The 14,383-nt window shown below is 50.4% G+C and overlaps 1 pseudogene across 1 annotated transcript in view; it reads right to left on the bottom strand.

Annotated features, from left to right (window-relative positions):
• The window catches only part of LOC147094903 (perforin-1 pseudogene), a 17,025-nt pseudogene extending 6,195 nt beyond the window's left edge, over nucleotides 1-10,830 (bottom strand). The window contains exon 1 of the transcript XR_015074628.1: nucleotides 10,743-10,830. The product of XR_015074628.1 is annotated as a perforin-1 pseudogene (transcript). The remainder of the gene's footprint in view (nucleotides 1-10,742) is intronic.
• Between the last annotated feature and the right edge of the window lie 3,553 nt (nucleotides 10,831-14,383).

Raw genomic sequence — 14,383 nt, 5'->3', positions numbered from 1 at the left:
TCTAGAACCGTAGGGGAGAGTGGGTCGAACCACTCAAGGGTAATTATTGCACCAAGCCTGGTAGGAGACCAAAACGAGCAAGAGAAACCCCCTACAGAGATGGCGACCGCGGCAGGACCTTGGCAGCAGGAATGTAGCGTGTTAGATCAAGGTTTGAATAAGCGAAATGTGATGGATGAGAGAATAGCGGATTATGTTTTTGGGAAGGTAAACCTTACAAAACAGTGGATATCTGACCTATTGAGAGATAGGCGCCCGCTAGACGCAGCCATCAAGTGGACAGAAAGTAAAGAGCATAAGAAATCGGTAGAAAAGGCGGTCTGGCTGATGTGTTACAAGAAGCAAGTCCAGCTTTTGGACCAGGTCGTTGTAGCACAGACAGCCCAGATCAAAGGGCTGCTCACAGAAGTAGAGGAAAAGGTTGCGGGAGGTCAGAAACTGATTCAATCGCTTAACGCGCTGAATCAGGAGCGCCAATCCGCAACTCACCACCATGAGACCTGGATAGAGTATTTGGAATGTCAGGTCATTGAGGCCAAGGCCAGTGAAGGTAGAATGAAAGAGAGGTGTTTCCGCCTAGCTAAGCAGATAGCGACACAGGAGGAAAGAATCTTGGGGGCTAGGGCAGCTTATAAGATGGCCATGGAGGATAGGTCTGAGAACACCGATCACAGCGCTTGTCACAGGGAGCTAGAGGACCTGAGAACAGCCCTAGCAAAGGCAACCGGCTTGGTGTGTCTCATAAACCCGCCAGCGAGCCAGTTACTGTTAGCCAAGGAATCCAAAAGACCGATTCCACAGGAGGCAGTTAGGGTACCAACCCCCGAGCCCTCAGCACCTCCCGCCTATACCGAGTCTTGGACTCCGGGGGAGGAAACGGAGAAGTCAGACACAGAGGTTCTTGAGGTAGAGCAACACCAGGTAGTAGAGTCGGGACCGGTACCGATGTGTCCCACACGACACCGGAGGCTCGGTCCGGACCAGGATGGCGAGGACGGACCCCTCGTGAATCAGACCATATGCCCCATAGCGCACGACAGCTAAGGGAAATGATCAGTAACATCCCAAAACTCTCCGAGTCAGGAGATCCCTCCGTGCATTTTAGGGACGTGGAGCAGACCGCAGCAGTTAATGACTGCGACGGGGTTGAACAGTCCAAAATGCTGCTGTTCTCCCTGGACAGCTCGCTCCTCCAGTGTCTCCCTGACGAGAGCAAAAGAGGGCGAAAGACGTACGAGGAGATACGGGACGAGATCCTGGAGATTATAGGGGAGGGTGACGGAAGTCCGTTCCTCCGATTGGAAAGGACGGTACAGCTAGAGGGAGAACCCCCACGGGTTTTCGCCGGAAGGTTGTGGCCAGTGTATCGGCGCAGCTGCCCGGGGTGGCCGGACCGGAACGGGCTAAATGATGACCAAAGGGCTCATTGGCTCCGGTGTCTGGTCGCCAATTGCTTGCCACCGGTGAGGGAGCAGGCCAAAGCATGGTTTGACCCCACTAACCCCCACTCCACGGAAGACGTAGTACTTGATCAGCTCACGATAAGTTACAGGAACAACAAGAGTAGGGATGTGCCTTCCTCAAAGGGAAAGGTGCATGAGGCGAGGCCTGCAGCTCCTGCTAAAAAGGAATGGCATCAGGAGGGGAATCGCGCCCCCCAAGCCAAGAGCAGTTGTTTCGGGTGTGGAAAGAAGGGTCATTGGCGCCGAGACTGTAAAAATCCCTGGAAGGATTTAAAGGGAAAAACTTCCCCAGCCCCAGCTCAAACACCCATCCGGGAGAGGGGAGCCGATGTTTCGATCCATCCCGATACGATTGAGTCAATCATACAGACAATGCGGTCTCTGATGACCTCGCAGGGGAAAATAGCTGTCACCACCGGCCTTGCTGCTCCTGAAACTCCGATCACTGTACCCAAGTGACTAGAGTCGGCGCAGCCCGTCTACCTGTGTCCGCTCCGCTACGATGCATGGAGACGACCCCTCATAGAGATGGAGGTAGAGGAGGTGAAGGAAATTTATCTGTTGGACACGGGAGCATCGTGCACCATAATCCACGCAGATAACCCCACCACCTCGCCCCTGTCCACCGGGGTCCCATATCGTCTGTTGGGCTTCACGGGCGAAGAACAGGCTGGCGCACATTCCCTTCCCCTCTCCCTTCGTTTAGGGCCACTCCGCACCACGTGGAAGTGTATCCTGATGAAGTGGGAAGAGGGAGGAGGACCGGGAGTCCTGGGGTCTGATTTCTTGGTAGCCCACGGGATCCACGTGGACCTGAGAAATCATTGTCTCCGGGGAGAGGGTGCGAGTGTGAGGGAGATAGAAAGTGTTAAGGAAACCCCTACGAAGGCGCGGGTTGGCCGGCGAGAAGTAAAATTCTTGGGTCTAACCCTATGCGCTGGCGAGAGAACCGTAGACCAGGAGGATGAGCCGGAATCAGTGCAAAATCCGCCGGTCTGCGCCACTCGTACAGTAGAGGTGTCCCGACACAAAAGGTGGCTTAGCATGAAGCGATGCAAACTGTTTAAGTCGGGTGCACAAGGGCCAACAACAGTGGCCAGGTCTGAGGACAAAAATCCTCAGCCTGCGACAGAGTCACAGACCACACAGGCTGGAACAGTAGCCTGCGTGAAGGGAGGAGTCATCCCAATGGAGTGGGAGGTCTTCCCTCTGATTTGGGATTCGGACGAGGAAGAGCCCGAACAGTTCAACCCCGCCCTTGACCCGATCACGGAGGAGGATGAGTCAGAGGACGAAGATCCCGCCCTCGACTCAAGCTTAGGGGAGGTAGGGATTGGGGGCGGAGACTCACTACCTGTAGGGACAGGTGAGGTGGAGTCGGACGCCACAGATCCCAGCCCCGGGGGGGCAGAGCCAGAGGGAGGGGAGCCGGAGCCGGCACCTGTGGTGGAACCACAGGCTGCGACGGTGAAGGTCCCGGTCCCCGGTCCATCAGCCCTGGGAGCCTCGCCCAAGGCAGCCCCTCGTAGGTCGACTCGAACGTCCCAGCCCAGAAAGCAATGGCCAAGTTCTCCCTATCTTCCCCAACCTCGGTACAGAGCAGCCCGAGAAAGGCACGATTCCCGTTCAGCAGCGACAGGCTGCGGGGGATCAAAGCCGAAGGTCAGTGCTGCCCCGCCACAGGGAGCGGCACGCTGCAGCCCTCACAGGAATTAAGTAGGCCGCCCGAAGGAGGGCGGCGCTGTACATAGGTGTTAGGTAATGATAAGTTAAGTTAGGTAATTGTAATGATAGTTTAAGGTGTGTAAAGTTTAAGATGATGGGGATGTTTAAAAGGTAGTTTTCGGAGTCTGCCCAGAATGTGTGGTTGTTTGGAAGCGGGGTCAGGGGACCCCAGCGTCCGTTTAATTAAGCCAGCACCTATTGGGAGCCTGGCTACATCATCTTATCGATTACAGAAACCAGAGATACGATGGAGAGGATTCTCATGATACTCGCGGCGATCGGGTGCGGGCTGACTTATAGGGGCCGCACCAAGGACGTCATCGTGTTTGGATGTTCCGGGGACACAGCCCCCTTCGCGACGGATGGGACGGGGAAGCGAGAGGTTGAGGAAACTGCCACCTACTTCCACCAAGGGAGATGGCCAGGTTGGCTGGGAACGAATTCTACGGAATACTCCAGCAATTTCGGTTTCGCCTACCAAGAGACTTCGTTAATGTGCCCTCGGGTGAGGATCCTTGCACCCAGAGTCAGCGTTACCGTGGGAAAGAGGATCTGTTTGGTGTGTAATGGGAACGTACCGTTAAGTAGATGGTGGTGGTTACGAAAGCTGAGGAAGGACATGAAGAACTCTACTATCGAGTGGGAACGACTGGGTAACAATACCCATCGGACAATTACGGGGACTCACGGACAATTACGTGTGTGTTGGGACAAATGGTGGGAACCAGATGAAGGGATATATGTCTGTATGTGGGGTTCGAAGCACGTTTGCCCCAAGGGCGTAACCATCTTTTTCCAGAGGCAGTGGCAAGATGAAGGAAAGGGGATGAGATGGAATGTCAGCACCCAGGCGTGCGGAGCCCCATACTCCCCGATTCCAGTAAACACCACTGAACTCATCACCCGCCCACGCAAGCCCCTGCCCACGATTCCAGTAGCACTAGCCCAGAAGGAAGGGTGCCCCACCAGCACAAAGGGACCCGGGAACGGGTTAGTATTGGTACCCACCGGTCAGGTGCTGTACCAAGGGGTACACTACGTGGTGGCCTCAGTGATTTTAAACCTCACTGAGGTACGATTGCCGGAGTGGTGTCCCAGGGAAACGGAACAATTGTACCAGGTCCTGTTAACCCGAATGTTCAGACAATTTTACGAGTTTGACTTTGCCGACATCGACAAGGCCAAATTGTACACCACACCACAGGAAGTCTTGGATTGGGTAGGAAGGCAAAGAAGGGGTACAGTAAATGACATATTCACTGCTTTTAACACCGGAACGTCTGTTGTCAACGCTCTAGACAACGTGGAGCTGCAGACACAGATCAATGGTTTAAAAGCCCAGTTAAGGAACATACTGACAAGCGAGAATAAGGTAGTGGGTTCTGAGCTACATGAGGACCAAGCCATGACACTACACTTAAAGGAAATAATTGCTGAGCTGGAGAAACACGCTAGAACGGTAAATGCGCTCATTAAGGAGGATCGGAGTGCGTCCGATCAGGCTGCGCAGAACGAGGCCTGTGTGCTATACGGGGCGTGGTTACTGGGCGAGGGCCGCAGTAATCTGGAGGATTTAAAACAAGGTTTGGTCCCGTCCTGGATCAGCAACAAGCACTTGCAAGCGCTCCACCCTTTTGAGAATGCATTAAGCCCGTGCCAGCTCAGACTAGCTGCAGAGGCATACCCAGTCCCAGTGGACTGCGGACGCTCAAACCACACTATCATGGGAATAGTGGTAAGGATGCCGGTGTTGGGTCCCGCAGCAAAGCCCGCCCCGGTATACAGGGTGGAGAACATTGGAGTCATTCAGGGGGGTGCGCACATTCGTTACGCAGTGGTCCCGCCTTATGTCATCAGATGGGTGCGTACGATGACAGGCACCGACCTCTCGGGGTGTCGTAGCCGGGGAGCACACATCATCCTGTGTCCCCAGCACATGAACGCCTTTTTGAAACCACAGTGCGGGTTCAGAGCCGCTCGCACGAAGCTGATAAATTGCACCATGGAGGCAATGGCAAAGGACCATGTGCCCCCGCAGGTGGCATATATCGGAAGTGGGACATACTGTGTTACCACTGCAGCGCCTCACTGCCACCACGGACAGCACGGGTGGTGTCCGGTCAGTGACAGCAGCTTCTGTTTTAAACCCAGGGCTGAAGTTCAAGTGGCACAACAACGGATTGTCCCCATTCCTGTACCTTCCACCGTTCACCTCACTGTAAAGGAGAATTTCACGGACTTCCAGCGATTCGTCGCGAATTTTGGTTATGTCATTCCCCCTCTCCCCGAACACCTCACCAAGATTTTAAAAGCCGTTATAGTTTCACAGAAGCATTTTTACACACTGGAGCAGAAGACATTAGAGATAGGGAAAGACATATTGGACATAGTCACCCCACCATGGTGGGACCTGTTCACTAATATAGAGATCCCGGCCTGGATTAGAATAGCATCCCACATCCTAGTAGTGTGTCAGGTTTTGATTGTAATGTATTTACTGTTCGTGCATTGCAAGAGAGGCAAACGCCTCCAGAGGCACGAGAACACAGGAGAATGGAGAGAACGCTATGTACGAGTGGGGGAAGAGGACACCCCAGTGTAAGCGGCTAGTATTAAAAGTTAAAGCGTCCCTCCATTTTTGGACTTCAGCCACTGCATGATTTAAGTGTGTGAATACTGTAATGTTATAGCCGTTGGTGAAGTTTTGTTTTGTTTGATTAATAAAAGGTGTATGCAGGTGGTGCAAGGGGCATTGGCCCCTTCACATCTGAATAAATGAATGTGTTATAGTATAAGGTAATACTGCCTATGATTGTCCAACAGTTTACACAAGGTAATTTTTCTGAAATGGGAACTGCATGTGTCGTGAGGGTCATAGATAGTTAATTACCAGGAATGTTTGGATGTGAGGAATCAGGGAAAATTTGCTCACCAAGGATTATTGATACTTTAAGCAAGCTATCAGTATCACAATTTTCCGTAATTTAATCACGCAACAAAACAGGGTTAATAAGACAGTTTATTGACCAAGAGAAAGCTTGTACAGAAAAACCTTTGATAAAAGGGCCTCCAAAATGGCCGCCGGACCTCGTGATCAGTTTCTGGGACCATTTGATTTCTGTTACTGCAAGCCAGACAGGCTTGTGGATTGAGGACAGTAAGCCCGCGAAAGCCAGTATCGGGAAACCGAAACTCAGGGAACTGAGCATACATATTAATTGGATTCTAAGTACAAGACAGTTTCGGGTAACAGGATGGGGCCCATCAAGAAATGGGCGGACAATTAAATGAACACTTAAACCCATTTACTGTACAAAGGAAAGACCGTTTAACAGCCATCAAGGGCAATCTCCAGACCGATCAATATACGAACCGAGTTACGGTGACAAAGTAAAAGACATTATCGGCCAGGAAGGCCAGTTAAGCTATCACCGGCTCCCGTTACAAGACAAAGCGCCCCTGCAGAGATTTCTGCCCGCCAAAAATATTACAAAGACAGGACTATGATTTGGCGGGAGATAAGACTGTCCCAAAAAGGTATAACTGTGGATTGAAAGGTCCATCAGTACGCTTCTTCTAGGATTCAAGCTTCGGGAGGGATACGATACGGATTCGATTCAGGAAGCTTCACCTCGGGCTTTCATTTCTTCAACGCACCGGGACAGACTCTCCGGTTCAGACAGCACGTCGGTTTCGGGACGTGGTCGATGTTCGGCCAGGCAAGGCTCGGCCACGACGAGAAGACGACGAGGGTGGCCCGGGTACTTTTGTCGGGAGATCATCGACGACCCAGGCCGAAGAAGAAGACACCCTCAGGAAAACCGACGATCCAGGCCGGAGAAAAAGGACATTCCGGGCCTAGCACTCCCGTGCCTCAACATCCCATTCTCAGCTTTCCAGTAATGGACTTTCCCATGTGTATCCGGTTCTTCAACAACTTTTAACGGATTCAGTCATGACGAGCGCTCATCGGGACTGTATCTGCTGCTCCATCGCCTGAGAGAAAAACAAGCTGCGCCAGAAGTTTCCAAATCCACGTGACGACGGAAAGCTGTGCCAAAAGGGCTGCGAACCCCCTCTTTTGCGAATCTGAAAGTGGTGAGCATGATTCCGAGTTCCTCAAGTCGAAACTTAGTTAGGTCTAGGGGAGGGGGTAAGGGTAATCGTAATGTGTTTCCCCTTTTACGATGTGCCGTGTGTTCCCCATTTCCATAGAGTTAAGTTTATAGATATGTGCATGCTTGCAGTTACTTTAATCTGTGCTTATGACATGTATTTTATAATGCTGCAAACTGTTTAATAATAAAAGCATCCATTTCGTGCTATTCAACCTGGTCTATTGAGTTTTTCTCTGCACTACAGTTCCCTGCACCTAAGTCCAAGGTCTAGAACCGTAGGGGAGAGTGGGTCGAACCACTCAAGGGTAATTATTGCACAAAGCCTGGTAGGAGACCAGAACGAGCAAGAGAAACCCCCTACAAGACATTTTGCTTCCATGCTTCCCAGCTCTGTCTGTTCTTTTTTTACCTCTACAGGCGCGTTCAATGTGACCCTTTTTGCCACAATTTCGGCATTCCAGCTCCGTACACCAGCAGTCATTAGCGTGATGGCCCGTTTTCCCACAACAGTAACATGTGCCGTTCCGCGCACCTTTAGGCTCAGATGACACCTTGTGAACTCTCCCTGTTGAACTCAACTGGTGAGCCTCCTTTTCCGCCATCTCCATGGAGACACTAACTTCAATGGCCTTTTCAAGAGTAAGGTTGTCCTCGGTAAGAAGGCGCTTCTGTGTGGCTGCATTTTGCAGACCACACACAAATCTGTCTCTAATAGTGTCATTCAGCACCTCCTTGAACTGGCAGTGTTCCGACAACCTTTTTAAAGCAGCAATAAACATCGTCACTGATTCCCCCTCCTCTTGATTCCGTTTGTGAAATCTAAATCTCTCAGCAATAACCAGAGGTTTTGGTGAAATATGTGCTCCAAGAATTTCCACTAGTTGCTTATATGTTTTAGTTCCTGGCTTATCTGGCTGCACGAGGCTGCGAAGTAAATTGAATGTCTTCGGCCCGATTACACTCAAAAAGGTAGGCACGACCTTTTCATTTGCCACCGCATTCGCCAATACAAAATAGTCAAAACGTTCCATATATGCACTCCATTGCTCCAAATTTTCATCAAAATCACCGATGTTTCCTAATATAGTAGCCATCTCACGTTTCAAATTAAATTTTCTGTTTACTCACTGCAGCCGTAACGTACGCAGATTCATCCACTCCTCGTTGCCACTTGTTGTGTCGGTACCTTTCTACCTAGACACAACTTAGGACTCAGAACTCAGAGATTCAAACATGAAGTGCTTTATTGGAAGGAAAGGAAGTTCTGGAAAGTTCCGAAAAAAGAGAGCTAAACTTAACAGAGAACACCCAACCATTTATCTCCTGTGACAGCGCCACCACAGGTGGGAGGAGAACACACAATAGAACACACAATACATAACAACAGAGAGAGACCGAGAGAGAGAGACAGAGAGTGAGAGAGACAGACAGAGAGAGAGGGAGAGACAGAGATAGAGAGAGAGAGACAGAGAGAGAGAGGGAGAGACAGAGATAGAGAGAGAGAGACAGGGAGAGAGAGACAGAGTGAGGGAGAGACAGACAGAGAGAGACAGAGCAAGAAAGAGATAGATAGAGAGAGAGAGACAGAGAGACAGAGAGAGAGAGAGGGGGAGAGAGAGACAGAGAGACAGAGAGAGAGGAAGACTGTGAGAGCGATGGAGAGAGTGCTAGAGAGAGAGAGAGACGAGGAAAGAAAGGGAGGCAGAGAGACGGAGAGACAAAGAGATAGAGAGACAGACAGAGACAGACAGAGAGAGAGAGAGAGATACTCAGCAAGAGACAGAGTGAGAGAGAGAGGGACAGAGAGAGAGAAAACAGAGAGTTACAGGGAGAGAGACAGAGATAGAGACAGAGAGGGAGAGAGAGAGAGAGAGACAGAGAGAGGGACAGAGAGATACAGAGAGAGAGATAAAGAGAGAGAGAGAGAGAGAGGCAGTGAGTGAGAGAGAGAGTGAGAGTGAGAGAGAGACAGAGAGAGAGAGAGACAGAGAGAGAGATACTCAGCGAGAGAAAGATAGAGAGACAGAGTGGAAGAGACAGATACACAGAGAGACAGACAGAGAGAGAGAGACTGAAGGACAGAGAGAGAGAGATGGATAGAGGCTGAGGTCAGAGAAAACCAGAGAGACAGAGAGAGGGAGAGAGACAGATTGAGAGAGAGAGAGACAGAACAAGTGATAGATAGACAGAGAGAGACCTTGGTGCCAAATATGTAACAACATGTCACAACCTGAGGACTGTTTAAAAAATTAATACTGAATGTACCCAACGATGTTCAACGACTGTTTAAATTAATATTGTTTAAACTAATATTGTATGTACCCAACGAAGGTCAAAATTGTTTGACACCTACAGAATGTTGGAAAACTGTACTTTTTGTTATGTAAGCTTTGGCAATATGGTTCCCTGTAAACTTTCATGCCAATAAAGCATTTGAATTGAATTGAATTGAAAATTGAAAGAGAGACAGAGACAGAGAGAGAGGGCGAGAGTGCCAGACAGAGAGAGACAGGGAAATAAAGTGAGATAGAGAGAGCGATAGAGACAGAGATAGAGATAGATGGAGACAGAGAGAGAGACAGACAGACAGAGACACAGACAGAGAGAGACACAGAGAGAGAGAGAGACACAGAGATAGAGATAGAGAGAGAGAGAGACAGAGAGAGGGAGAGGCAGAGACAGAGAGAGACAGAGAGAGAGAGACAGAGAGAGAGAGAGACAGATATATATATATAGAGAGAGAGAGAGATGGAGAGACAGAGAGAAACCGGCAGACAGAGAGAGACAGACAGAGAGCAAGGGAGAGAGATGGAGACACAGAGAGAGAGAGAAACAGAGAGAGACTGAGAGAGAAAGAGAGTCAGAGAGAGAGACAGATAGACAGACAGATTGTGAGAGAGAGAGAGAGAGACTCAGCGCGAGATAGATAGAGAGACATTGAGAGAGAGACAGACAGAGAGAGAGCATGAGGTAGTGAGGGAGAGACAGACAAAGACAGGGAGAGAGAGACCGAGATAGAGACAGAGAGAGAGAGAGAGGGAGGGAGACAGAGATAGAGAGAGAGAGAGAGAGAGAGAGAGAGAGAGAGACAGAGAGAGAGAGAGACAGAGATCGACAGATGGGTGAGAGTCAATGTGGTGCGATAGCGAATTCCAGAACCTCACCTCACGCTAAACCGGGACAGTTTGGACAACGAGGGGCACCGAGCTGGGAAAGGGTGATGAGGGGAATTGGGGGCCGATGGGAAGGGAGATCTTCCCAGAGAGATGGAGGGAGCGAGGGACACGGGAAACGGAGCGAGGAGAGGGGAAGGGGAGACCATTGGGTAGAGGTTTGGGGGGCTGTAGGATCTTTCAAGGATGGGTGATGAGGGCCGAATGGCCTCCCTCCATCGCCCCTCTGACCCTTGGGAGCTGAAGTAGAAAGTTGGTCCTACCTGGCGTTGATAGTCCTGGACACGCCTTCGACTCCCAGTTGGCTTATCCTGCTCCCTTTCTGTCCGGCCCCGTGCCTCCCGGCCTAGGTCTGAGCCTTTACCTGGAGGGTGGTTTATGAGGTGCTGCTGACATCTGTCACAACCCTTTTAAGCTGTCGGCCACGTCACCGAGGGACGAGACTGTTGCTAAGGTTCTTGGAAGATGTGGCTTCCCACAAAGTCTAATTTGGAGCTGTGGTCTGTTTGGCACAAAGTACTCCAGTGGATGTGGTGTATTTGGATTTTCAGAAAGCCTTTGATAAAGTCTCACATAAGAGGTTAGTGTGCAAAATTAAAGCACATGAGATTGGGGCTAACATATTGGCATGGATTGAAAATTGGTTAACAGACAGGAAACAGAGAGCAGGAATAAATGGGACTTTTTCGGGGTGGCAGGCGGTGACTGTAGGGTTCTCAAAATTCCCACATTCCCCAAAGTTATTAACAAAGGGACCCTGAAGGACAAGTTATTAATAAGGGTACCCTAAAGGAAATGGCTTCTGGACCTTGTGGCAGAAACCTGCAAGATTGAAAGCAGGACCCTGCAAAACAGCAGGTCAAGTTCAAAAAGGCTTTGAAAAACCTGATATGCCTGGGCCTGTGGGAGACTTGTTATTTTGAAGCCAGACAACTAGATAATACAGAATACGCATTCTTCATGTTTGAATCAAATCAACTCAGGAAAGACTTAATCTTGAACCCATCAAACCTTTGCATAAATAATCGCTTACAGTTTAAACTGACTACCGAGCCAGGAAGATACCGATTTACATTATGCATAACAAACACCGAGACATTAAAGACCATTTAGCAACAGGGCAACCACCCAAAAAGCAGTTAAGGTGAACGACTATAATCACCTTAGACAAGCCCGCCAAAATTAGACAAAGAACCAGCCTTGATTTGGCGCGCAGATAACAACCTCCAAAAGAGTATAATTGTAGGCCAACCGGTAACTGGGAAGCAGACGAAAAGCAAGCAGGCAAGGGGAGATGAACTGCTACGGAGACGAGCAAGCAGAGAAGGCCAGTGTGGTGAAGCGTTGGGGACAAGCAGGCACACGCTCAGGTCCGGGATTACTCGAAACTCAAAGAAGTAGCACGGAACATCGCGGCGAGGGGGCACGGTGGGGCAGGCGCGACCGAAGACGACTAGGCCACAACCGCAGCCTTACATGAGGAACAACCACGAGCACCGCGGTAACAAAGGGCCGGGTAAACCATACCTTCACATCATTACCACTGCACAGGTAACGAGCTAGGCCACCGCGACCGAGCCGACACCGAAGACCGCCAACCGAACCCCAACCGTAACAAAACCTCGACGACCAGGCCACCAACAGAAGAACAAAACCCGAAGTTTTCCACTCTACAAGATAAGGTACCCAACAAAGACTTTACTCCCTATCTCTAACGGAGAAAAGAGGGTACTTTACTCAGATAAATCCACCACCGCGCCCTGGGACCACGTGGCGACGGCAGGCCCCAAAGGACACAAAGAGCGAACCCCAAAACCGCAACCGGCTTAATCGACAGGATTCGACCTGTCAAGAAACCCTTATTGGTGAGCATAATCCCTGGCCCCTTATAGCACAATTTAGTTAGATATTGGGGGTGGGACAAGGGTAGGTGGATTATTAATGTGATTTTTCCCTCGATGTGCCGTGTGTTCCCCATTCTTAATTAAGTGTACTTTTATATGCCTGTAACTATTCCAGTAATTTTCAGTGTTGTAATTTTATTGTGCCTTTAATAAAATACGGTTTTCTTGCACCAAACCAGTTGCCTACTCTAATTTGTATCGCAGCCTGTACCTAAGTCCGGAGTCTAGAACCACAGGGGTGTGGGAGCGATTCGAACCACTCAAAAACAGTCAGGGGCAAGCTGACTGCGTACACCAAAACCCCTACATGACTAGTGGGGTACCGCAGGGATCAGTGCTTGGGACCTAGCTATTCACAATATATATCAATGATTTGGATGAGGGGACCAAATGTAATATTTCCAAGTTTGCTGACGACACAAAACTAGGTGGGATTGTGAGTTGTGAGGAGGATGCAAAGAGGCTTCAAGGCGATTTAGACAAGTTGAGCGAGTGGGCAAATACATGACAGATGCAGTATAACGTGGATAAATGTGAAGTTATCCACTTCCGCAGGAAAAACAGAAAGGCAGAGTATTATTTAAATGGTGATAGATTGGGAAATGTTGATGTACAGAGGGACCTGGGTGTCCTGGTACACCAGTCACTGAATGCAAACATGCAGCTGCAGCAAGCAGTTAGGAAGGCAAATGGTATGTGGGCCTTCATTGCAACAGCATTCGAGTACAGGAGCAAGGATGTCTTACTACAGTTATACAGGGCCTTGGTGAGACCACACCTGGGCCTAGGAATTGGGTTGGTAGCGCCGGCGCTGAGCGCCTAAAGAGACCTAGGATTGGGGCGAAGCCCTATGTTGGGGCGAACGTTATGAAGATAGCGCCAACTCAGATATTGACTATACATTTAACGCCTGCGCTAAGTGTTTGTGCGCGCCCGCGAGCGCAAGCAGCTCATGACGTCATTTCAGTGTGCAACGCATTTTAGGAGCGCCTGAGCGCATATTGGGTGGCGCCCGGAGCCTTAGCGCCCAGCGCTATTAGTGACAGTTCGAGGGAGGGCTAACAGGCCCTTCTCGGAGTAGGGCGGCACTATTTAAAGGGGACAGCTCTAGTGCAGAATCTTCTGCCACTTGGCCTGCTCATTGCGATCGCTGTTAGAGAGAGCTGGCGAGCTAATGTGGAGCAGAGTTCTGGGAATTTAGCTTTACAGTACTTGGGACCTTCAACCCTGTCCGAAGCACTTGCAGCACTACACCTAAAAGCCTTTTGACCAACTGGCATCGGAATGGGAGCTTGTTTGGAGGGCGACGGCCTCTTCGCCCAACACTGTGAAGGGGCAGAGAGACGGCGGGAGAGAGGGCTGGGATTGGCCAGAATGAGGATGGGCAATGGAGGTCGGCCAATCTGACGGGATGCTGCGAGGGTCTTTAGGCAGCAGGTGACAAACCTTGACATGTCGGAGGAGCAGTGTTTGCGAAGGCTCCGAATCTGGAGGGACATTGTTACTGATCTGTGCCACCTGCTTGGTCAGGATCTGCAGCCACGTGAACGCTGCAGAACCTCTCTGTCTGTGATGGCTAAACTGACTGATGGCCTCCATTTTTATGCCAACGGATCCTTTCAGTCAGCCATTGGGGACAATGCGACTGTTGCTCAGGCTGCAGTCCGCTGTTGCATCCGGCAAGTGACTGATGCCCTTTATAGGCGACCGCGTCAATTCATTACCTTCCCTCGGACCCTGCACAAGCAGGCGGAGGAGGAGGAGTATGAGGAGGAGCAGGAGGAGGAGGAGGAAGAGCAGGCGGAGGAGGAGGAGGAGGAGGAGGAAGATGGAAGGGCTGCTGAAAGTGGAAGGTCCATACGTCAGAGGCTCCTCTGGACTCCTGTCGACACCCCTGTGGCGGAATGATGAGAGTCTTAACTCATGCGCACTTTGGATGTTTGAGGGCCTCTGCATGCCAGCATCACTGAAAGTAGTGACATGCACCATGCAACATTGAA

The sequence above is a fragment of the Somniosus microcephalus genome, unplaced genomic scaffold, assembly GCF_052327205.1.
Source record: "Somniosus microcephalus isolate GS21.2 unplaced genomic scaffold, FLI_Smic_1.0 unresolved_chr1, whole genome shotgun sequence".
In the NCBI taxonomy this organism is placed as follows: domain Eukaryota; kingdom Metazoa; phylum Chordata; class Chondrichthyes; order Squaliformes; family Somniosidae; genus Somniosus; species Somniosus microcephalus.
This window is presented reverse-complemented; position numbering and strand designations above follow the sequence as displayed.